At 42.6% G+C, this 23,469-nt stretch overlaps 1 protein-coding gene, 1 non-coding gene and 2 pseudogenes across 3 annotated transcripts in view; 2 read left to right on the forward strand and 2 right to left on the reverse strand.

Moving 5' to 3' along the window:
- The window catches only part of STIM1 (stromal interaction molecule 1), a 220,644-nt gene that overhangs the window by 64,181 nt on the left and 132,994 nt on the right, over nucleotides 1-23,469 (reverse strand). The window lies entirely within an intron of this gene.
- Nucleotides 10,364-10,697, forward strand: LOC142446915 (PHD finger-like domain-containing protein 5A pseudogene; annotated as a pseudogene).
- LOC142447740 (small nucleolar RNA SNORA48) lies at nucleotides 16,316-16,459 on the reverse strand. The gene has a single exon (XR_012784397.1). It is a non-coding gene; the product is annotated as a small nucleolar RNA SNORA48 (small nucleolar RNA).
- Nucleotides 16,712-17,225, forward strand: LOC142444281 (ubiquitin-conjugating enzyme E2 N pseudogene; annotated as a pseudogene).

Here is a 23,469-nt window from a genome sequence, read left to right on the forward strand (position 1 = left end):
ATAATAACTAGAAGAGTATCCCAAAAACAGGGAATGGCAAATCCAAAAGCCCTGAGGTAAGCACACACGTGGCATGTTCATGGAGAGCAGTGTGGCTGAAAATAAATGTGGTGACTGGAAGGAGATGAACTCACGAGCAGGGTCACGGTTCCACATCTTAAAGGCCTGTTTAAGCCATGATAAGGGCTTTGGTTTTCACTCTGAAATGGAAGCTGTTGGAGGACTCTAAACCGAGCTGTAACATAATCACATGTACATTTTAAAAAGACTTTTCTGAAAGTGGTGTTGAGAAGCAGACTCTAAAGGAGCAAGGGCAGATGCAAAGAAAGCAGTCGGGGCTACTGCAATAATCTTGGTGTGAGATAATGCCAACTGGAAACAAGGTGGTACCGTGCAGGCAAAGAGAAGTTGTCAGGTTCTGGAGCTGTCGTCAGGATCAAATAGGCACTCATTATGATGGTTTCGTTTGGATGACCCTATATACTCATGTATAAGCCGAGTTTTTCAGCACAGTTTTTTTGTTTGCTTGTTTTTGTTTATGGATTTTTTAAAATCGTTTTAGTAGGGGCTTATACAACTCTTATCACAATCCATACATACATCAATGCTCTTCTCTGCAATGTTTAGGTTCCAGTTACCTGAACTGGAAGAGCATTGTACTTAACTGGAACTTCATTATCCAATATACTGAGACAAGTACAGCCCCATCTTACTCTGAACTCTATCTCAAATACAGCTAATAGCAAAGTCTGGTTTGAGAGAAAGATTACAAGTAACAAATACAAGATAGCTTTTGACTCCCACAACAAGAACTTATTGTTTCAGACTCCGAATAAACAGCTCCTCCCTCAGGAAGGTCTACGAAGACTTTCTAAAATGCTTGCCTTACCACCAAGCACTGGCTGGGGCTCAGTCGCTCTCTGAAGAGCCATGGGACCAGCTGTCACTAGTATATTTAGCTCTCTGAGCTCAGAAAGCGATCTCCCTGGCAGTGGCACAAAGCATGCAACCCCATCCTAAGCGTCAAGCACTAGTGAAGGGGTGTGGGTGGGAGCAGAGAAGTGGGGAGACAGCTCACCAAAATCCCCACAAAATGGATCTGCCAGCTCCATCTTCTGATGGAAAGCCAGAAGAGGGACTTCACATCATGGGTATCTGGATCTGGGCACGTTTTCTAGATTCTCCCATTACTTCTCTCTCCTTTCTAAGCATGCTCATTCACCTTCTATGGTCCTAACTGAAAACACACTGCCCCACATTTCTCTACAGGCACAACATTTTTACCCACAAATCACATACCCCAGGTCTGAGCAGCTTCTGGACACCACCTGAACATCAGAACATAGCTTCCCAAACTGATTTGGAGTACCTCTCTCTTTTCAGAAAAAAATTACCCAGTGAGTGCCCCAGTAGCAATGAAAAACTTCTGTACTACAGACCATATCAGGGGCCTTCTGTAGCACCCCTTGATGATCCCAGCACCCCAAGGGGGGGGTAGATAGTCTATTTTTGGAAACACTGAACCTGTATTTTAGTCACAACACCTCTGGACGTCATTTATACAGGCTGCTGGTACATGAAATGAAGCATCTGTGCTCAATGAGATGCGAGCTATTATAAGAGGGCAGGGACAGGACAGTCATTTCCCACTCATGTCTGCACATCTTCTTTCATATACTAGTCACTAGAATGACCTTTATAAAGGATCTATTTAATTGTGTCAACCCACTTGCTTGAAATCTTTCATGGCTCCAAATCACCTACAGAATAAAGCCAACTTCTTGGCCTGCCATTCAAGGTGTCTGATAACTGGCCAGTAAACTAACATCCCACTCACATTTTCAGCCACCCTTTCCCACTTCCTCCCACTCTAGGGATCAGAAAACTGTGGCCAGGGTCCAAATGTGGGTGACTGCTTGGGTCTGTAAGTAAAGTTTTATTGAAAGAGCGCTACGCTCACTCATTTAGGTATTGCCTGTGGCTGATTTAGCACTACCAAGGCAGAGCTGGGCATCTGTGACAAAGACTGTATGGCCTACACTGTTTCTTGTATGGCCCTTTACAGAAAAGGTTTGCCAACCACTGCTCCAGATACATCAAGGCATTTCAGATTCGCTGAACAAGCCAGGCACATGGTTCTCCATTTTGAATGGTTTCTCCTTCTCTTTGTCTGCTTAAAAAAACAGTCACTGCTCCACAGTGAAGTTTTCCAGACCTCTCCCAGGCAACTTAATTGCCCTATCCTGCTGTTCCCTTAGTTCTCAGGATATACACCTATGACAGTGCTTATTCCATTATACTATAATTACTATTTAATTACACCCTCCCCTTTACTCTCTCTCTCTAAGCAACTCAAAAATAGACTGCAGTTTATTTATCATTTATCTCTTTACCTAGTGTCTTGAATAATCTCTAGGACGTCTAAATTAATCATTGAGCTCTGTAAACCCTTCTTCATGTGCAGGGCCTGGCACAGAGCAGGACATGTAGTTATTAGGTACCTGAATGAATGTCTCTGATTGAAGTTTGCCCTACAACACTCAGTGGAGTGGTAATATTCATTAACTAGATTAGTTCAGAGTAGCTAGGTGATGAATATTTTAGCTGATGAATAGGAGAAAGAAAACGGTCCTCAGATTGCCAGACAATGTAAAATAAAGGCATTCAGCTAGATGCACAAGGGTTACCCTGGTTTAGCACAGCTTGATCTAGAGCCATATTGACTCCCTGGGCTTGAGTCCTGGGTCTACCACTTACTTTCAGCACTTTGTGTATATCATTTGTAAAGTGGAGGTAATAGTTCTAAGCCTTCATAGAGGGATGACGCAAACTGGTTAATTTGCATCACGAGTTAAGAATAGTGTCTGACAAGCATATGACGCAATGGAACACACCATTGGTTGGGTCAGGAGCACCTTATTCCTCAAAATACTATTCTTGCTCTTCAATACTCTAAAAAAAAAAGTGCCTGGTACAAAATAAGCTCTTTTTTTTTCCCCAAAATAAGCTCTTATATTATGATTTACATATTTTTAAATATCAAAGGAAAACTATAAAGATACTAATCATGTATAACCCAGGAGCTCTTTCTTATTTATGTAAGGGAAACCCATAGAGGTACTTCCCGAGTGTTTCCTATTCAAAGTTATGCATCAGGAAATCAGAAATGAAAATTAAAATAAGGCATTGTAGTTTACTGGTCTCTAAGGTTCTTTCTGGTCTATTTTATGATTCGTCATAGGAGCCCTGGTAGCAGAGTGGGTAATGCCTTGGGCCGTTAACCTTGAGGACAGCAGTTCAAAATCAGCCACTCCTCCAGAGAAAGATGAAGCTTTCATTCCAGTAAACACTTACAGCCTTGGAAACCCACAGGGCGGTTCCGCTCTGTCCTCTAGGGTTGTCTTGAGAAAGAATGGGCAGGCTGGCAGTGAGCTTTTTGAAAACTTTAAACCAATTTAATATTTAAACTTTGCAACTTTGTACAAGGCTTTCTCTGGGTTGGCCCCTGCTTGCTTTTCTAGCCATTAAACTCCCATTTCCTCCACAGCCAGTGATAATAACTGACTTGAAATTATCAAGCTCTGTAACAAATAGTCCACTGTCTTTGAGCATAGCATCCCCTCCATTGGAATGCTCGCCTCCTCCTCCTCCTGCACATTTCTAGGCATCACTTATTGGTGATTCAGTACATGAGCAAAGGAACTTAAGTACAACTCGTCTGTGACACTTTCAAAGTAGTCCCTTATAATAGTACCTTCATCTGTTTACATGACTGTCGCCACCACTAGAGAAATTCCTTCCAGGGCAGCAACTTTACCTTTCCTTTTCTATATTTCCAGCATCCAACACACCTTCAGGCACAGTGACTATCACTGGGACTGATGGGGACGCTCAATCCATAGCATGGAATCATAGTTAAAATCATAAGACAATGACATTGGGCACGTGACCCAGGTTAAGTACTAGAGGCAGCATCGAAAGTTGCAGCTTTGCCAAGTACCTGACCAGAACGGCAAACACTAAGAAATTCTAGTATCTCCATTCTTGCAAACTATCTTCCAACTTTCTTCTCAACGGAACTAATTTCATTTGCAACACACTCTGGGGAAGTTCGAACCTAAAGGTGCTCTCAGACACAGAAATGATGATGCAAGGCAACTGGCTAAGAGATAAAAGATATAGGTACAGTAGGCTAGCTAGTTCACCAGAGAGGACCAGGAAAGAACATATCACAAAGACTGACTTTAAGAACTGGAAAACACTCCTAAGGAACAACAAACAGACCTTGAACTATTTATAGGTGTTGGTTTTTGTGTGGTTTTTTTTTTGGGGGGGGGGGGCTTGGTTTTCTTTTACTTTGTCTTGTTTTTATGCTTATTATTGTTTCTGCATGTCTATCTAGAGAAGATAAATGGGGTAAACAGGAGATAAGATAAATGGGGACACAAGAGAGGGATAGGTGGGGGGGGTGGTGGAAGTAAGGGAGCCAACAAACCCAGGACAAGGGATCAAGAAGTGATCTAAAATCAATGGCAGGGGAACAAAAAAGTAAAATCGATGGCAAGGAGGGTGGGTGTAGGATGCCTCCTGGTAGGGCTTCAACATGGGCAATGTAGCCGAGATGAATTACTGAAACCCAAATGAAGGTCAAACATGGTAGTAGTACAAGAGGAAAGTAAAAGTAAATAGAGGAGAGAACCAGGAGGCAAAGGGCATTTATAGAGGTTTAAATACAGGCATGTCCATATGTAAATATATTTATATATAACAATAGGGAAATAGACCTAGGTACATATATTTATAGGTTAAGTATTAAGGTAGCAGACGGACATTGGGCCTCTACTCAAGTACTCCCTCAACACAAGAACACTTTGTTCTAATATCCGGGAATTCTGTGATGATCACCTTCCCAACACAATCTCTGAAGGCAAAATGGGTACATAAGCAAATATGGTAAAGAAAGCTGATGGTGCCCAGCTATCAAAAGATATAGTGCGTGGGGTCTTAAAGGCTTGAAGATAAACAAGAGGCCATCTAACTGAGAAGCAACAAAGCCCACATGGAAGAAGCACACCAGCCTGTGTGATTGTGAGGTGTTGATGGGATCAGGTATCCGACATCAAAGACCCAGAACAAAAAATCACTGTGAATAAGGGGGAGGGCAAAGTGAAGATCCAAAGCCCATCCATCTGTAGACAATTGGGCATCCCCTTACAGAAGGGTCACAAGGAAGAGAGGAGCCAGTCAGAGTGTAGTATAGCACCCATGAAACATACGATTTTTCTCTAGTTCAATGGTTCTCAACCTTCCTAATGCCACGACCCTTTAATACGGTTCCTCATGTGGTGACCACCCCCAACCATAAAATTATTTTCATTAAAAAAAAATTATTTTCATTGCTACTTCATCACTGTCATTTTGCTACTGTTATGAATCAGGTGACCCCTGTGAAAGGTTCGCTTGACCCCCAGGTTGAGAACCGCTGCTCTAGTTCTTTAATGCTGCCTCCTCCCCCCACATCCCCACTATAATGACCCCAATTCTACCTCAAAAATCTGATTAGATCAGAGAATGTACCCTGGTACAGATAATAGTTGGAAACACAGGAAATCCAGGACAGGTAAACCCATCAAGACCAATAACGAGAGTAGGGATACCAGGAGGGTAAGGGGAAAGTGGGGGAAGAAAACAGGAACTGATCACAATGATCTACATATAACCCCAGAGAATATGGGTGAAGGGAGACAGCATAAGACATGAAAAATTTTTTATAAATTACTATGGGTTCATGAGGGAGGGAAGAAATGAGCTGATACCAAAGACTTAAGTAGAAAGAAAATGTTTTGAAAGTGATGATGGCAACACACCGTATGTACTCTAGTATAAGCTGACCCAAATATCAGCTGAGACACCTAATTTTACCATAAAAACTGCTTTCAAAATGTGCTGTAAACTCAGCTTATACACAAGTATATACAGTGTGTACAAATGTGCTTGACACAATGGATGGATGTATGGATTGTGATAAGAGCTGTAAGAGCCCCCAATAAAATGATTAAAAAGAAGAACTATTCCATCAAAGAAGCCTAGATTTGATTGGATCAATCTGTGAATCAATGTATATACCTCAGGGCACTGTTGAGAAAAATAAAGCCATCAGGTAAGGATTTTAGTGGAGCTTGGCAGCTGAGTGTTTTCAGAGAAAAAGAGTCACAGAGAAGCTGGCCAAATCTCTGTCAACCCAGTTTCACTGTGGGGAATAACACTCAGAGGCTTCTTCATACTGATTTATCATCAGAATCCATGTAAGTCAGAAAAGATGATGTATCCCAGTACCAAAAGAAAAAGACTGTGAACCAAAAATCTTTTGTTTAGCAAAATTACGTTTTAAAAATCATGGTGAAATAAGGGCATTCTCGGATACACAGTAGTGAGAGAATCTATTCCTAGTAGATAAATGTTACAAAGTACTAACGAATGCTCTTAAGGTTTAAAATAAGTAATCCCAGATAATCACAAAAAATAGAATCTGTTCCTTTCAAAACAGGTTGATTCATTTAAGAATAGTTCTTGAGGACCTGCATTATTCTGGGTGCCAAGGATATAACAGTGAACAAAACTGACCCTATGTCCTTATCAACCTTATGGTCTAGGCAATAAACAACTAACAAATAACAGAACACAGAGGTGTTAAGTTCTTTAAAATAGAGTGATGTGTACGGAGGATCTGGTGGCGAAGGGTGGGCTGGGAGCAGAGATGGCGCATCAGAGTGCTCGACAGGGTTTCCCTGACAGCGTGAACTATGAGCAAAGACACAAAATAGCTGGGACTAGGAGCAAGTTGCAAAGTAGCTATCTGGAGGAGGAATGTTCAAGGCAGAGGTAAGAGCTGGGTCCAAAGCCTATGAGAGAGCAAGGAGCATTTGAGGACTCCAGAAATGTGGGTGGGTTGAGTGAGCCTGGAGGAAGGGAGTTGGTAAGTGGGAGACCAGATTACAGAAGGCCTCTGGGACTCTGTGCTGACCTCTCCCTTTCACACTACGTGAAAATGGAGTGCCTGCAGCGTTGTGAGTGGAAGAGTGAAATGATAGTTCATGAAAATAAAATCCACAAACAAAATAAAAAGCTCTCTGGCTGCTACATTGAGAAGACTCCACACATGGTGATCTATTCAGAGGCTATTAAGTCCTAGTGCCTGTAGTGTCAGGGTGACGAGGAGATGGAATATATGTTTGTTTTGTAACATTTTCATTGCCACATAAGTTACAGATCATACAAGTCAATAGTTCATTCATTCAATCATATCAAGAAGAATTGTGTGATCATTACCATATCAATTTTAGAACATCTCTGCCCCCACCATGGTTAAATCGCCTTTAAAATGAGTTGTGAAATCAGTCAGTTCTAGTGCTGCCTCCCCCTCCCGACTTCATTTTTCATTCCTGAAATCCCCTTTCCCTCCCTATAACCCTCCCCTCCCCAGAATCCCCTATCAACCCTTGAATCAATTATCACTATGCCCCATTCCTCCTGTCCTTTGCAAACCCAAGAGAAACAATAAAAAACAAAAAACTGAAATAAGGTGGTAAGGATAAAATTATAATAATATAAAGACCAAAGCACAAATAATGACTAAGAAAGAAAAGACACCCCCCACCCCCGCCCCCATCAACATTCAAAAAGCTAGGGAAGAAATTTCTGTCAAGGAACAAGTAAGAGATACTTGTACCCAGAACCAATTCAGAGAAGGCCTATAGGGAGACATCTAGCCAAGTATTGAGTTTGATTCTGCATCTTCAAGATTACAATGGTCTCTGCCTTATAATGAGGCAGTTTGAGACTCTTAGAGCCTGCGGTTAGAGAGGATCTGCCAGCAGCTGCGTCCGACTAGATACACTGCATACGGGTTTTGTGCTCCTACTGTCTTCTATTGCCTTTTACAAATAGTGTTCATAATTTTAGCTCTGATACTTTTGCCTTCACCGTATTCGATGGTTTTAATTGTCATTTTTGGATCACACAGGTGGTGTGCTTCTTCTGTGTGGACTTATTGGACTCACTTACATGGCAGTTTGTTTGAATACAAGCCTTTAAGGCCCCAGAGTCTGGATATATTTTGAAGAATATATTTGGATAGGAGATGTGAGAAGAATTAGAAATAATTTAGTATTTTGTTCCCTGCCCCCGCACCCCCAGACAATTGAAATAATGGTGTTACCTTCTATTGAGATGGCAATAGGTGAATGGTAGAGCTGGTTTGGGATGAGGTGATATTTAGAATATAGTTTTGGAAAAATAATAATTTATAAATTATCAAAGGTTCATGAGGGAGGGGGGAGAAGAAAGCGGGGGAAATGAGGGCTCAATTAGAAATGATGATGGCAACAAATGTACAAATGTGCCTGACACAATGGATGTATGTATGGATTATGATAGATATCAGTTGTAAGAGCCCCAATAAAATGAATTTTTTTAAAAAGGAGAGTTATCAAATAAGAATCTAGGTTTGTGTATGAAAAGCTTGAGATGTCTTTTAAACTCATCTTAAGAGAAAACAGAACTAACTTCATTGGCTGAGTAATGACACTCAAAACACAAGGAACAAATGGAAGCTATTGATAAATGAAAAACACTTATACTTCAAAAGACACTAACAAGAAAGTACAGAAGGAGAAAAATATTTGTAAATCATGTATTTCATAAGAGGTACTTGAATCTAAGCTGTATAAAGAATTCTTAAAATTCAATAATAAAGATTAAACCACAGTGAGATTTCACTTTATACCTATGTTCCTTAATTTGTATTCTCTATTTTACTTCTCCTAGTTCTATTATCCATTGCAATGCCACAAAGAAATCACAGACAAAATTCATGATTAAAAGGTTTATCAAGGAAGTTAACAAGTTGTAATGCCAGTGAGAAATACTCAGAACTGAGTTGTTTATCAGGGCCTCTTACAAAGTTCTGTCATGTCTGCTAATGAATGTCCAAAGAACATACCCATCTGCTAGAAGCCTCTGCCAGAAGGCACTCAGCTCCATTTATGTAGACCAGCAAGTCCAGCTTCACCAATTAAATGTCCAGAGGCATGCTACTCCACAAGCTGGCCTCCTGCACAAATGAACTCGGCTTTACTCATTCCGTGGGTTGGGAAGCCCCATCACTCTGTTCTAAGCTTTGACTCCTAATTCTGTTGCTGATCTTTCGATGGTATAGCTGTTATGGATCCAGGAGATTCACTTCATGGATATCTTGGGTCCACTCCTCACTGTTCCTGGTAATGAGATCCCTCCCTCCTGCTTCTCAGGGGGCTCATTTTATAAAGTCAGGATGGCACGCCAGAGAATTCTAATTAGCAATTACTGACAAGTGAATCCTGACAGTATCCTACCCCCACATTTTGGTCCAGACCCATACAGGGAAAGGTTATTTGATGGGAGTTAGAGATTTGGACTGGTACAGCCACATTAAATAATTCACTGCCCCTGCAATACTCACTTAGAATGATTACATTAAAAATAGTCAGCTAATGACACATATTGTTGAGGATGTGAGGAAACTGGAACTCTCATACATCACTCACAGAAATGTAAGACAATGTAGCCACTTTAGAAAATAGTAGTCACCCTGGGAGTTACTTAAACAAACAGAATTACCAACAATTAAACTCCTAGGTACACACCAAAAAAGCTGATAAGTGAATGTTAATAACAGCATTATTCACAAAAGCCCTAAGTAGAAAAGCCTAAATGTCAATCAACTGATGGATACATATAATGTGTTATGTTAATACAGTTCGTGCAGTGTATAGATATACACAATGTAATATTACTCATAAAAAAGAATGAGCTTTTTTTTACAACATGGATGAACCTTGAAAAGGTTGTGCTAAGTGAAAGAAATCTTGTGCTAAGTGAAAGAAATCAGACATAAACAAACCACACATATACCATATATACTTGAATATAAGCCAACCAGAGTATAAGCCGAGGTACCTAATTATTACCTGGGAAACCAGGAAAACTGATTGACTCGAGTATCAGCCTAGGGTGGAAAATGCAGAAGCTATTGGTGAGTTTCAATAATCAAAACAAATGAAAATAAAATTACTAAAAATTGAGACATCCATGGGGTAATGCATTTAAATATATATTTTAAATAAAAAACATAATTAGAAAGACAACAAGTCATTTAACATTAGTAAACCAGCACAGTAAGTGGAAAATAGGTTCAACAAAAACAATAAGGTATCAACAATGATACCTTAAGAGTACTATTCCCTGAGCTCAATCAGCAACCAAGCTAAAATATGAAGAGTTAAAATCCTTCAAAACTGGATTCCTCGCAGTTTGAGTGGGAGCTATGGCTAAACACCATCCGGATCTGATCTTTTGCCACGAGCAAGCTGGTGTTGCCATCGGAAGACTATGTGAAAAATGCGATGTCCAGTGTGTGGTCTGTGACTCCTATGCGCGCCCCTGTACCCTGGTGCGCATATGAGACGAGTGTAATTATGGCTCCTACCAGGGCCGCTGTGTGATCTGTGGAGGGCCCGGAGTCTCAGATGCCTATTACTCTAAGGAATGCACCATCCAGGGGAAGGAGAGAGATGGTTGCCCAAAGATTGTCAATTTGGGGAGTTCTAAGACTGATCTCTTCTATGAACGCAAAAAAATATGGCTTCAAAAAGAGGTGATTGGCCAGCAGTCCTTTCCTCCCCTATAAAGCTGTGCAGCTGCCAGAGAAGACACCTACCAGCAAAGAAGAAGTGGGGCCCAGAACACCACCAGACCAACCTGTTGCTCTACTGGTAACTTTCCACCTGCTCCCTCTCCTTTCACCCGGACACGTGTGGTAGGAACGGAAAAGGACTTGGCCATTTCAGCGCAGTTCTTGGCTCTTTTTGAATTTACAATGCATGCCTCCGTTCCCCACGTGGACGGCTTCTCGCTACACCAAGCCGTCCTCACTACTACAATAGAAAACCCCTTGGCCACCGCTCCAGTGGCAGGTGTCCTTGGATGAGATCTGGAGTCAGGGTGCAGTGGGGAGATAGCAGAACAGTGACCTGAACGTGAGATTCGATCTTGTAAAGGTTACCAGGGTGGTGCTGGCCTCATGCTACTTTTCTGCTGAGAAATTGGAAACCTTTACTGTTGCTATTGTGTTAATAAAGTTGGTGTTTATTTTCTGGTAAAAAAAAACAAAACAAAACAAAACAAAACTGGATTCCTCATCATCATCCGTATCCCAATGCAGAGCTTCAGCTGGTGTGAGGTCATCATAGACGCCGTCATCACCATCACTGCTGTCATTTTCATACAAAGCACAGTCTTCACTGCCATCCATAGCATTACTAATACTACATTTCTGGAAGGCACGTCGCACCATGTCTTCTGGGATGTCTTCCCATGCATCTCGAACCCACTTTGCTATTAACTCTATGTCAGGCTTTTGTTAGTCGGGCTTCACCAGATGACAACCATTCATGCCACATCCTGTGCACACGGTCTTTAAAAGGCTTATTCAAGATAGACGTCATAGGACAGCTCTGATTGGTTAGATGGGAGTAAACAAACATTTAAAGCCCTGCAGTGTCAGCGGGGCTTTGAATGAACAGTGGAGAAATGGCAATCACCTGCAAGATAACAGGTGCTCATCCGTTACTGGGGGGAGGGTGGGGCTGCAGCGAGATGTTACACCTCGCTGGGGTATCACTGACCCGTGTATAAGCCGAACCCCAGTTTTTCAGCACATTTTTTGCGCTGAAAAACTCGGCTTATACACAAGTATATACGGTAAATCCAATGTATCTGAAACATCTGTTGGTGATTGTTGCATGGCTACTCAGTGCCAATGTCACAGCTAGCTACCTTACAGGACAGACTAGAATGGGCCCATAGGGGATGCTAAGCTGCAATCTTGACAGTGCTGAGCATCAGTGGATTTGAATTGCCAGCTTTTCTGTTAGCCGCCAAGTGTTTAACCATTGTGCCATCAGGGCTCCTATGAAAGGTCTAGGACAGACAAATCTACAGAGACACAAAGTATATAGGTGACTGCTTAGGTGGGGGGAGAAGAGCTAAAAGGTATGGAGTTTATGTTCTAAAACTCCTTGTGATGACGGTTTCATATATGTATAAATATATTAAAGACCTTTAAATTATACTTTAAATGGGTGAATTTATGTTATGTGGATTGTATTACACTGTTTTTTTAAATTATGGGTGGGTTAAAGCCAATTTCTATAAAGAGCCAGAGAGTAAATATTTTAGGCTTTAGGCTTGGCAAGCCATATGGTCTTTGTCACCACGACTCAACTCGGCTGTTCTAGCATGAAAGCAGCCAGACAAAATGTAAATGAATGGACGTGGATGTGTGCTAATAAAGCTTTATTTGTGGGTACTCAAATTTGAATTTTATATAATTTCACATTATAAAATAGCACTTTTAATTTTTCCTTACTATATAAAAAACATCATAAAAACCATTCTTCACCAGTGAGTTATACAACAGTTTGAAGTAAATCATAATTTGCTGATCCCTGAGCCAGATGGAGCTAACGTCACCATTTTGGCTCTCTGGGGACTGGGGAAATCTCTCCGCTTTACAATCCAACGAACAGCAGCAGTCTGGATCCTTCTCCCAGTCCCACCCCCCACCCCCCATTACTAGCTCTCCCAGAATGACTGTCCAAGACCCTGCCGTACTCACAAACTCAGCCAAATGTTAAACAGCAGGAAATCCTCCTAGACGCCATTTCCAAAACAGAACACAACTTTAATCAACTTGGTAAAAGAGGCTGTGTTCCTTCTAAATACAACTCACTTCTGAATAACAGAGGGTCGGGAAGACACACAGAAGCAAAGCAGAACTGCCCCTAGAGTTTCCAAGCTATGGAACTTTAGGGAAGAAGGCTGCCACACTTTCCCTCAGTTTGACCAGCTGGGTCCAAACTACCAACCTTTGGGTTAGCACCTAAGCCCTTTACCAGGGCACCACCAGGGCACCTTTACACGACATGTAAAAGGAACTCATCGATGTTTGTCTAGTCAGAAACCGTGCCCTTTGGCAAGAGGGCTCCTACTGTGGAAAATGGTTTATCCTAATAGAACCTTCATTCTGTATCTGGGTTCCAGTAACTTCTAAACTTAGCTACTCTTCCTCCAATGACAGGTGGCTAGATGAAAGAGACCAAGGCTCTCACCCAGACAGTGCCAAACTGCTGAGATACATGCCTATCTAAACCTCCTTAGCATTCCCCCAGTGCCTTTGAGTCAACTATGACTCATAGTGGCCATACTAGATGGAACTGAACTGTCCCACAGCGTTTCCAAAGCTGGGATCTTTAAACAAGCAGAATGTAACATCTTCCTCTTGCAGAGTACTTGGGGGGTTCCAAAGACCTTTCAGTTAGCAGCTGAGTGCTTAACAAGTGTGCCCCCACGATCCTTCCTTAACTAGAGATGCCTGATGTTGCTGGGCACCAAGGAACAGCAGAAACTACTATTGAAATATGTGCACAACTTTATGGTCTACAAAGCCTTCTTTACACCCAATATCTTATTTGAGTCGCATGCCAACCGCTGAAAGTACATATTAGTGGTATCGTATAGATGAAGACATTAGTATCCAGAACATCTCCCTATCGATGTCTCCCGAGCTTGACATATCTTTTGTCTCCCTGTTTTCATTCATAAAGTTCCCCTTTCCTGGAATGTGAGGTCCGGTAGGCGCAATTGTACAGCGATAATAAGTAAAGATTATAGTAAAGTCATAGAGAGCATGAGAGATAGAAAAGAGATTGAAATAATGGAGTCAGACACATTTCAGGGTAGCATGTTCACCTCAGCTTCACTTGGTGGTCCACATGGAGAGGAAGAGATATTTATTGCTAACCAAGGCTTTTATAATCTCTGGGCACGTGCAAGTCCCCTAATTATTGGTGAAGACATAAGTCACAGGAAAGGGTTGTGTTATAGGTAATACAGCAATGAGAAGGGGACAATCTATGGATATACATGCAATAGGAAGGGGAGGGATTGGGGGTACACATGTGACAAGAAGGGCAGATCCTAGATTCAGGATGGCAGCCTAACTCTGGATGTCACTGAGTAGGTTTGACCTATTCTCTGACTCCCTATAGAAACCATTATCAGTAGGGTGCAAACCTCATGTACAGGGACCAGACAGGGAGGATGAGTAGCTAAGTTTAGAAGTTACTGGAACCCAGATACAGAATGAAGGTTCTATTAGGATAAACCATTTTCCACTATAGAAGCCCTCTTGACCAGGCAGGCAAGCCTTTAGGGAGAAGTAGCCCATTGTGTTAACAGCAGGAATGGGCTCCACCTGTGGTGGGTCCAGACAGTTGTCTGGCAACTGACTGCCTTCAGAGAGGTAACTTGACAATCATTTACCTTTAGTTGCACGCATTGTTCTAAGTCTAACATACATTTTGGGGAGATGACTTGGGAGAAACCTTTCTGTTTCCCACACTGGAATGCTCCTCTTTTATGACATTTGGTCAAACTCTTGCTCATCTTTGAAAATGATGTCCAGTTTCATCTCCCCTGAAAAGTCTGCTCTGGACATGTCTTTAGTGGAAATTAAAGTCAGCTCTGCTTAATAATCCTAGCTTATCATTTGGGGGCACAAATCCAACTTTCTCAGTTGAGTAAAAATCAGGTCTTTCGAAGCTTATCTCCAACTCTGATGTGTTCAAGTTAAAAGAACCAGACTCACAGACCCTTAAGCACACCACACTTTCTCCTCTGCCTGGCATATCTTTCTCACCTCTTTCCCCAAGTTAATAGCTATTCATTTTCCAAAACACACCTCAGACATCACAATTTTAACCTCTGGGTTAAGTTCCCTTTTCTGTAATCCCAGATTTCATCTCCTTTCACAATACCTATCAGACATCTGGATTAAACAAGTGTGCCTTCCTGCCTCACTAGGTGAGCAAAAGGAGCCCTGGGGGGGGCAGTGGTTAAGTGCCCAGTTGCTAACTAAAACATCTGTGATTTAAACCCCCCAGCTGCACCAATGCAGACAGTCTGCTTCTGCAAAGACTCAGAGCCCAGGAAACCCTCTGGGGCAGTCGACTTAGTCCTGAGTTCAGATCCCACTAGATGCCAACAGCAGTGGGAATATATGAATCCTTGTGGGCAGGAAATCTGTATCTTCCTTATTGGTCTTTGCATGTTTATGGGGAAAAAAGAAAGAGAGGGAACAGGGAAGGAGAAACACAAAAACAAATGAAGAGAATGTCACAGATCTTCAAGTGAATCAGACATTTTGATAGAAACCAATTCTTCCTTACGACATGAGGTATGCTGAATGTGATGCATATGCAGATACAGACATGTACACAGAGACCTACGTAAATACACATACAGACACTAGTCAGACCTGACACGTGGTCTAGAGAACCAGGCCCTGTCTCGTCCTTAGAGAGGAAGAGTCAGAAGCTTATCTCTGATGTATGCTTTCCTCTCTCTCTACTGACTTGACCATTTTGGGCTTCTAGGTTCATGCTTATATTCTGCCTACCACTTTGTAAGGTCACGCCTAGCCTAACAGCATCTTGGGTGATCCTGATTATACCGTTGACTCTGCTTTAACATCTATGTCTTGCGCACCGTACTACTAATCCTTTGTTCTTGATCCTTAAAACTGGTTTAAGTGTTTTTACTCTGCCCCTGGTTCCTTGGCTCATTGTCCCCCTACTCTTTCTACTTCTTGTGGAATAGACACTTCTGGATATAGAAACACATATTCCCACAAGCGCAAATAATGCACACTAACATACAAAGAAACACAAACATAAAGGTAAATACATTTGCACACACACACACAAAGCCTCTCAAAGACACCTAATCCCTGTCCCTGTCATCAGCAGGATTCCCATCCATAAGAGATCAAGCAGACTCACCCACAAAAAGGGGAAAGGGAAAGACAACAGTCTGCTTAGTGAGAAAGAATTTCTTCTGTCTGTCAAAGCACACAAGCCACCTCCGGGGTTTTCCAGGAAACATGAGGGATACCATCTGGGGTTGCTGTTGCCTTATCCTCTATCTGGCTGTGGCCCTGGGACAGATTGCAAACTATGCCTTCTCCTTCTGATGGGTAGCGCAGTTTGTCTGGTAGTTGGCACCTTTGCCTGAACGCCAGCTGACAACGTGCCTTCTGCTACCCCAGCACATATTAGATCAGGGCATCCTGATTCCCCCTGAAACTCCCCAGTCCCCTGTGCACACCACCACCACAGCCCCTAACATTTGCTATTGTCCTTGCCGGTTATATATATATAAATGTGCCCTAGGCATGAAACAGCTCTGGCCACGATCTAGGCATCAAGCTAGGATGAACAATGGGCTGCCAGTCTGTTCTGCCCCTGACTGATATAAGAGCACCACCACTAATCAGGTGTCTCTTTGTCCATAGGCAGGGGATGAAGAGTATATTTTTAAATCTCCATTTTGTTGTTGTTAGTTTCAGTCGAACTGATTTCAACTCATGGAAACCCCACGTCTTATCGTGTTATCGAACTGCTCCTTAGGGTCCTGGCCCACAGTAGGTTCAGTGTTGGACCTCTAACCACAGACAGGCAGTTCAAAACCACCAGCCAGCCACTCCACAGGAGAAAGATAGGCTGTTTTCTCCCATAGAGATTTAGTCTTGAAAATTGTAAGGAGCCACTCGTGCGTGAGGCGAGCAGAGCCGGAGACGAGACCAGAGGCCGAACGCCGGATCTGACAAGATGGCCGGGCTGCCCCGCAGGATTATCAAGGAAACCCAGCATTTGCTGGCAGAACCAGTTCCTGGCATTAAAGCAGAACCAGATGAGAGCAACGCCCGTTATTTTCATGTGGTCATTGCTGGCCCCCAGGATTCCCCCTTTGAGGGAGGGGCTTTTAAACTTGAACTATTCCTTCCAGAAGAATACCCAATGGCAGCTCCTAAAGTACGTTTCATGACCAAAATTTATCACCCTAATGTAGACAAGTTGGGAAGAATATGTTTAGATATTTTTAAAGATAAGTGGTCCCCAGCACTGCAGATCCGCACAGTTCTGCTGTTGATCCAGGCTTTGCTAAGTGCTCCCAATCCAGATGATCCATTAGCAAATGATGTAGCTGAGCAGTGGAAGACCAACGAAGCCCAAGCCATGGAAACAGCTAGAGCATGGACTAGACTATATGCCATGAATAATACTTAAGTCGATCTGATCATCAAGTATGCATCACTTCTCCTGTTCTGCCAAGACTTCTTCCTTGTTTTGTTTGCATTTAATGGACACAGTCTTAGAACCATTACTGAATAAAAGCCCAGACATCTTCAGTCTTTTGGAGAAAGAGCGATAGAATGGTGTCACTCATCCCTGCCATGCCTAACCTGGGCAGACTTCAATCTGCTTTGCCTGGATTATGGGTAGGGGCACCAGAATGTTTCATGCAGCAGGACATAAGACTGTGATTGTACTAGGAGGTAGGGAAGGGGCTCGAAGGCACCACACTGTGAGTCTTTGGAAGTCTCCCAAGAATCACTGCAGCAAAAGAAATGTGTACACCAGAAACCTGCAATGAAATTATTTGGTTAATTGTTTACAATTATTCCTTTTTTGCTCTACTTTGTATGTAGTAAACTGGGGCATGTGTGTGTATGTGTTTTACATAAAGCTGTGCAAAAGGGAACCAAGGAAAAACTTGTCCACAATTGAGTCCAGGGCCAAAGGAAGAGCACTGTTTCCCCGGAGACGACATGGTGGCAGCAGTGGGCATCCAAAGGAGGCTCTGAGCACAATGTTAATCCAGGAGCAATAAACCAAGACTACTTGGCAGATGCCTGGGACAGCTCCCCACATGGTGCTCCATCTGGTAAGGACCAAAAAATTGATGCACGACCTGGTATGTGGGGGAGATAATTACCAGATGGCTTCTCCCACAGTCTTTGCCCTCATAGCTTCTACAGGAGCAGTGCCAACTACAATGAATAGTTCTCCCAAGGGGAATGCTCCAGGACCCTTCAGTCTGGGGATCTCAAGGCCAGGTACGTGTGCCCAGACAGAAGGATGACCGAATTGTCAGCTAGCTATGAATCTATACATGAAATACCTATCTAGAATTACAAGTGGCTTTCCATTTCTGTCAAAGTTGGGGGTGAAGGAATGGATGACATAAATCAATAAGAGTTTTCAAATGTTCCCACGGAGACCTAAGGATTTCTGTGGGTCGGGTTGCTGATGGCAATTGGGAGGTGACCACTACTCCAACCAAACCAGTTCCACTTTCAACGTTTTTACCATCTTTTTTTGAGATAAGTCACATGCCATTTAAAGTTTACAACTCAGTGGCTTTTCATGCGATTTCCGTGCAACCATTACCTTAACAGTGTTAATAATTTCAGACCTGACCTATAATTCCAGCACAGATTTCAGCACCCAAAAAGAAGCCCTGGGCTCATCGGCTGTCCCTCCCACCAGCAATAGTTCTAGTCATTCTGCCTCCTCCCTACAGTCCCTGGCAACCTCTACTCTACCTTCTGCCTCTATAGATGCACATTTCATATACACTGGGTTTTTTGTTTTTTTGAGATGGGTTTAGGTTTTTTTTCACCCAGCATAATGTGATTTTAAGGTCCATCCATGCTGTAGAATAGATCAATACTCATCTTATTTTATGGCTGAATATCATTCCATTGTAAGAATATACCATATTTTCTTTATTCATTCATTAGCTAGTGGATATGTGTCTGCTTTTTTGCCTTTGTGAATGAATAGCAATTCCATTTTATTTTTTTATATATATTGGATCTCGGTGCACAATTTCATTTGAAAGAAGTAGTTTTAGGCTTTAAAAACTTGAAAACCACTGGATGTAAACCTTACGGAAGTCTACAAACTATATGACAGAATGGAACTGCGTGACGAATCATCCAAACCGGTTAAAAAGTTAAATGGAGCGATGCAACCTCTCCAAAAGATTGTAAACTTTCCTGACACGTTACTGTAACAGTACAAAACTACTTTGGATGTAAGACTAAGAATCAGAAAATCTGGATATCTTTTTTTTCTTTTCTTTTAGAATAGATTAGGCAAATATATATTTGTTTAATTAAAAAATCTTAAGGAAATTATACCTTGGATGGAAGACAAAGGAAAAGCAAGCTAATATATCTCAAATGGACTTTGGTCTCCAGGGAGGATAGAAGCTTGGACCGCAAAGTCTAGCCTATCCACAGAGACAATGGTATCCAAAGGTTGTGGAAGGGAGTCCTGGAATCAAGGAGGCCAGCCTGGGGAAAATCTTAGTTGCAATAATAATTTTTTAATGGACAATTAAGAGCCAATTCAATCTTAATTTCTTTATCAATTGTATAAAAAGTCCATCTCCCCTCCAGATTCCTTAGCCCTCAAACCTAAACAGTGGTCTGAGGGGCTTAAAGAAAAAAGGAGGACAGTGAAACTGAAGTGGACTTGGAGTCTTGGGACAAACAAGTTCACTTCAAACAATAACACACACACACACACAAAAAGTCCATCTCTACTCACAGCTTTTTAAAAAAATAATTTTATTGGGAACATTTACAGATATTATAACATTCCATAATTCAGTTAGATCAAGCATAATTTTACAATTGCTACCACCATCCATTTCAAAACACATTCTTCTTGAAGTCTTTGATATCAGCTCCCTTTTATCCCCTCCCTCCTCCACTTTAGCCGCCAAGAACCCTTATTATATATATATTTTTTTATTATATGTAAATATATATATATATTTGCCAAATCTTAAACCCTCCCATGTATCTATTCACCTGAAATTCTGTTTAACTCACAGCTTTTCATAAAGACTACATGATAGAATGCACGTGAACGCATCCAGCACAAACTCAGCCTATTGTAGCAGTCACAGTAGGAGGAAACAAAGAAGTAACACCAGCACTGTCAGCGTAGCTTTAATCCTTCAAGAAAGGGATCATTACCCCCATTTGACAGTGAGGAAATTCAAGTTCCAAGAACTTAAGACACTTTTCAAGGACATGTCCCTGACAGACAGACAGACAGTAATTGTATGAAATACATCTAAAACCCTCATCTTGAAGCTAGCAGCCAACTCATAACCCACTATGCCACCAGGTCTCAACCCTCATCTTTCCTACTTCAGGTCCTGTACATACTTTTGCTCTTGCACATAGCCTTCCAGCAATCTCATTATCAACTCTTTTTTCCTTTTCTTCTTCTATGCCGCTAGTTTATATATTTTTCCTAAGTCTTTTTAATTTTAACTATAGTTATTTTACCTCCATCTAAAGGCTGTGCCTTTGTCCCAGATTGAATTGTGCCCCTCAAAATTATGTGGCGACTTGGCAGGGCCATAATTCTCATTGGTTTGGCAGTTCTGTAACATGTGATCATCCCCCATGATGTGATCTGGTATGATCAACCAATCTGTTTTATGCAGATTAGGGTTGGGTGAAACCTTACCTCAGATGTCACACCTCTGATCTAACATAAAGGGGCTTTTCCCTGGAGGGGAGTCTCTATAAATTTTTATCTTTCAAGAAGTTATGGTTGAACGAAGCAAGCAGAGAAGGGAGGAACCTCCGTACCAACAAGAAAAACGTCAGGAGCAGACTTCATCATTTCAGCGTGGGGTCCCTGCACTGAGAGTCTCCTAGACCCTAGACCCTGGGGAAGATTAATGAGCTCTCCAAGAAAGCTAGGCCCACAGATACTGAAAGGAGACAAGGACCGTTCTCCAGACCTGCCAGAGAGTCTTTTTCTAGGGCTGCTGTTACTGCTGTTGTGTGAGGTGCAGATGAGTCAGTTCCAGCTCATAGTGACCCATGTGCAACATGACAAAACACCACCCAGTCCTGTGCCACCCACAGGACTGTTCTTATGTTTAAGCCCATTGTTGCAGCCAAACCTTCTCAAGGGTTTTCTTCTTTTTCTCTGCCGCTCCTCTTTACCAAGCACGATGTCCTTCTCCAGGGACAGGTCTCTTCTAATGACCTGGCCAAAGTACATGAGATGAAGCCTCACCATCCTTGCCTGCTAGTGCTAGTGTCCTAAATGTGGGCGTCTAAACTGGGAGAAAATGGATTCTGTTTGTTAAAGCCATTCACTTGTGATAGTTCTGTTATAGCAGTACTGGAGAACTAAAAAATGTGATTCATGGGAGTTGGGAGTCAGAAAGGTTTAGAGCCCAGACCTTAGCAACGCCAGAGAACATCCCACGACTGATTCATCTCTCCTGGCTGAAAACTCACCATGATCAAATCACTCAGGCCATTCCCCGCCCCGCCTCCCGCCCCCACCCCCACCCCCGCGCACCACATATTCTGTACCTTACTATGCCTCAAGGAAACAATTTAGGAGGTCCTAGGGGATAATCCTTGCTTTTACATTTTAAAAATCTTAGCACTTTATTTTTGCTGATCTTACACCAAGCACAACAAGGGAAACTTGAATACAACTTGGTTCCTGGCCTGGATGTGAACACCATCTAGCAGAACGGACCCAACTAAGTCAAACACAAAGCTGAGCAATATGCCATGAGATTTTCATGCCAAGTACACATGAAACCCCCGACAACAAACAATTATCTAGCCCAAAATGTCAGTAGTACTTAGACTAAGAACCCCAATCTAGGATTTGATTGACATCTGGAATTTTTACAGGCAAGGATATGAAGCAGAGATACTAGATTGAGACATGCATGGAGCAAAGGATGGTGGTGGATACGAAGAGCATGTTTAGGAGTTGTAACACCGAATACAGGAATGCACTGTAATATGAACTAACGAGGTGAGCCAAAGCCAGTAGAGTGTACACTAATTAAGGAAGCAAAGGTGAGTCACTCACACTTTCATCAACTCTAAAATGAAACAACGCCTAGCTCATAGAAAGAATGGTTGAAAACTGTCCGTGTAATCATCTGACACAGGACTTGGCACGTGGTAGGGTCATCCCCCACTTTCTGCTTCACTTTTTTTTTTTAACGTTTTGTTAGGGGATCATACAACTCTGATCACAATCCATACACACATCAATTGTGCAAAGCACATCTGTACATTCATTGCCCTCATCATTCTCAAAGCACCCGCTCTCCACTTAAGCTCTTGGCATCAGGTCCTCTTTTTCCCCCTCCCTCCTCACTCCCCCCTCCCTCATGAGCCCTTGATAACTTATAAATTATTATCCTGTCATATCTTGCCCTGTCCGATGTCTCCCTTCACCCCCTTCTCTGCTGTCCGTCCCCCAGGGAGGAGGTCACATGTAGATCCTTGTAATCGGTTCCCTTGTTCCAACCCACTCTCCCTCTACCCTCCCAGTATTGCCACTCACACCCCTGGTCCTGAAGGGATCATCCGCCCTGGATTCCCTGTGCCTCCAGCTCCTATCTGCACCAGTGAACATCCTCTGGTCTAGCCAGACTTGCAAGGCAGAATTCGGATCATGATAATGGGGGGGGGGGGGTGGGGAGCATTCAGGCACTAAAGGAAAGCTGCATTCCTCAGTGCCACATCACACCCTGACTGACTGACTCATCTCCTCACCCAGACCCCTCTGCAAGGGGATCTCCAGTGGCCAACAAATGGGCTTTGGGTCTCCACTATGCACGTCCCCCTTCATTCACTATGGTAAGATTTTTTTTGTTCTGATGATGCCTTATACCTGATCCCTTCGACACCTCGTGATCACACAGGCTGGTGTGCTTCTTCCATGTGGGCTTCGTTGCTTCTGAGCTAGATGGCCACTTGTTTACCTTCAAGCCTTTATACCTTTTGATAGCTGGGCAACATCAGCTTCCTTCACCACATTTGCTTATGCACCCGTTTGTCCTCTGCGATCGTAGCATGGAGGTGTGCACCCAATGAAATGATTTTTTGTTCTTTGATGCCTGATAACTGATCCCTTCGGAACCTCGTGATCACACAGGCTGGTGTGATCTTCCATGTGGGCTTTGTTGCTTCTGCGCTAGATGGCCGCTTGTTTATCTTCGACCCTTTTAGACCCCAGATGCTATATCTTTTGATAGCCAGGCACCATCAGCTTTCTTCACCACATTTGCTTATGCACCCACTTTGTCTTTAGCAGTTGTGTCAGGAGGGTGAGCGATCTGGTAAAGCTATGCTTTAATAATTTGAGACAAACTTACAAGCAAACTAACACAGTCAAAATCATTAGGGTACCAACCAATGTGGGAGACAGAAGGATTTCTCCCAAGCTGTCTCCTCCAAATATATGCCAAACTTAGCTGCTTGCCAATGACTATACACTTGGAGGCCATCAGGAGTAGATCGGGGTCATTCTCCCTAAGAGCTATCAGCCACCTAGAGAAAGCAGTCACCACTGTTTATCCCACAATAAGTAGGGCCCACTCCCTTCTGATAAGCATCGTAGTTGTCTGTTTCCTTGTAGGAGACACCAGAGAGGTCAAACCCTACCAAGGATG

The sequence above is a fragment of the Tenrec ecaudatus genome, chromosome 4, assembly GCF_050624435.1.
Source record: "Tenrec ecaudatus isolate mTenEca1 chromosome 4, mTenEca1.hap1, whole genome shotgun sequence".
Classification (NCBI taxonomy): Eukaryota; Metazoa; Chordata; class Mammalia; order Afrosoricida; family Tenrecidae; genus Tenrec; species Tenrec ecaudatus.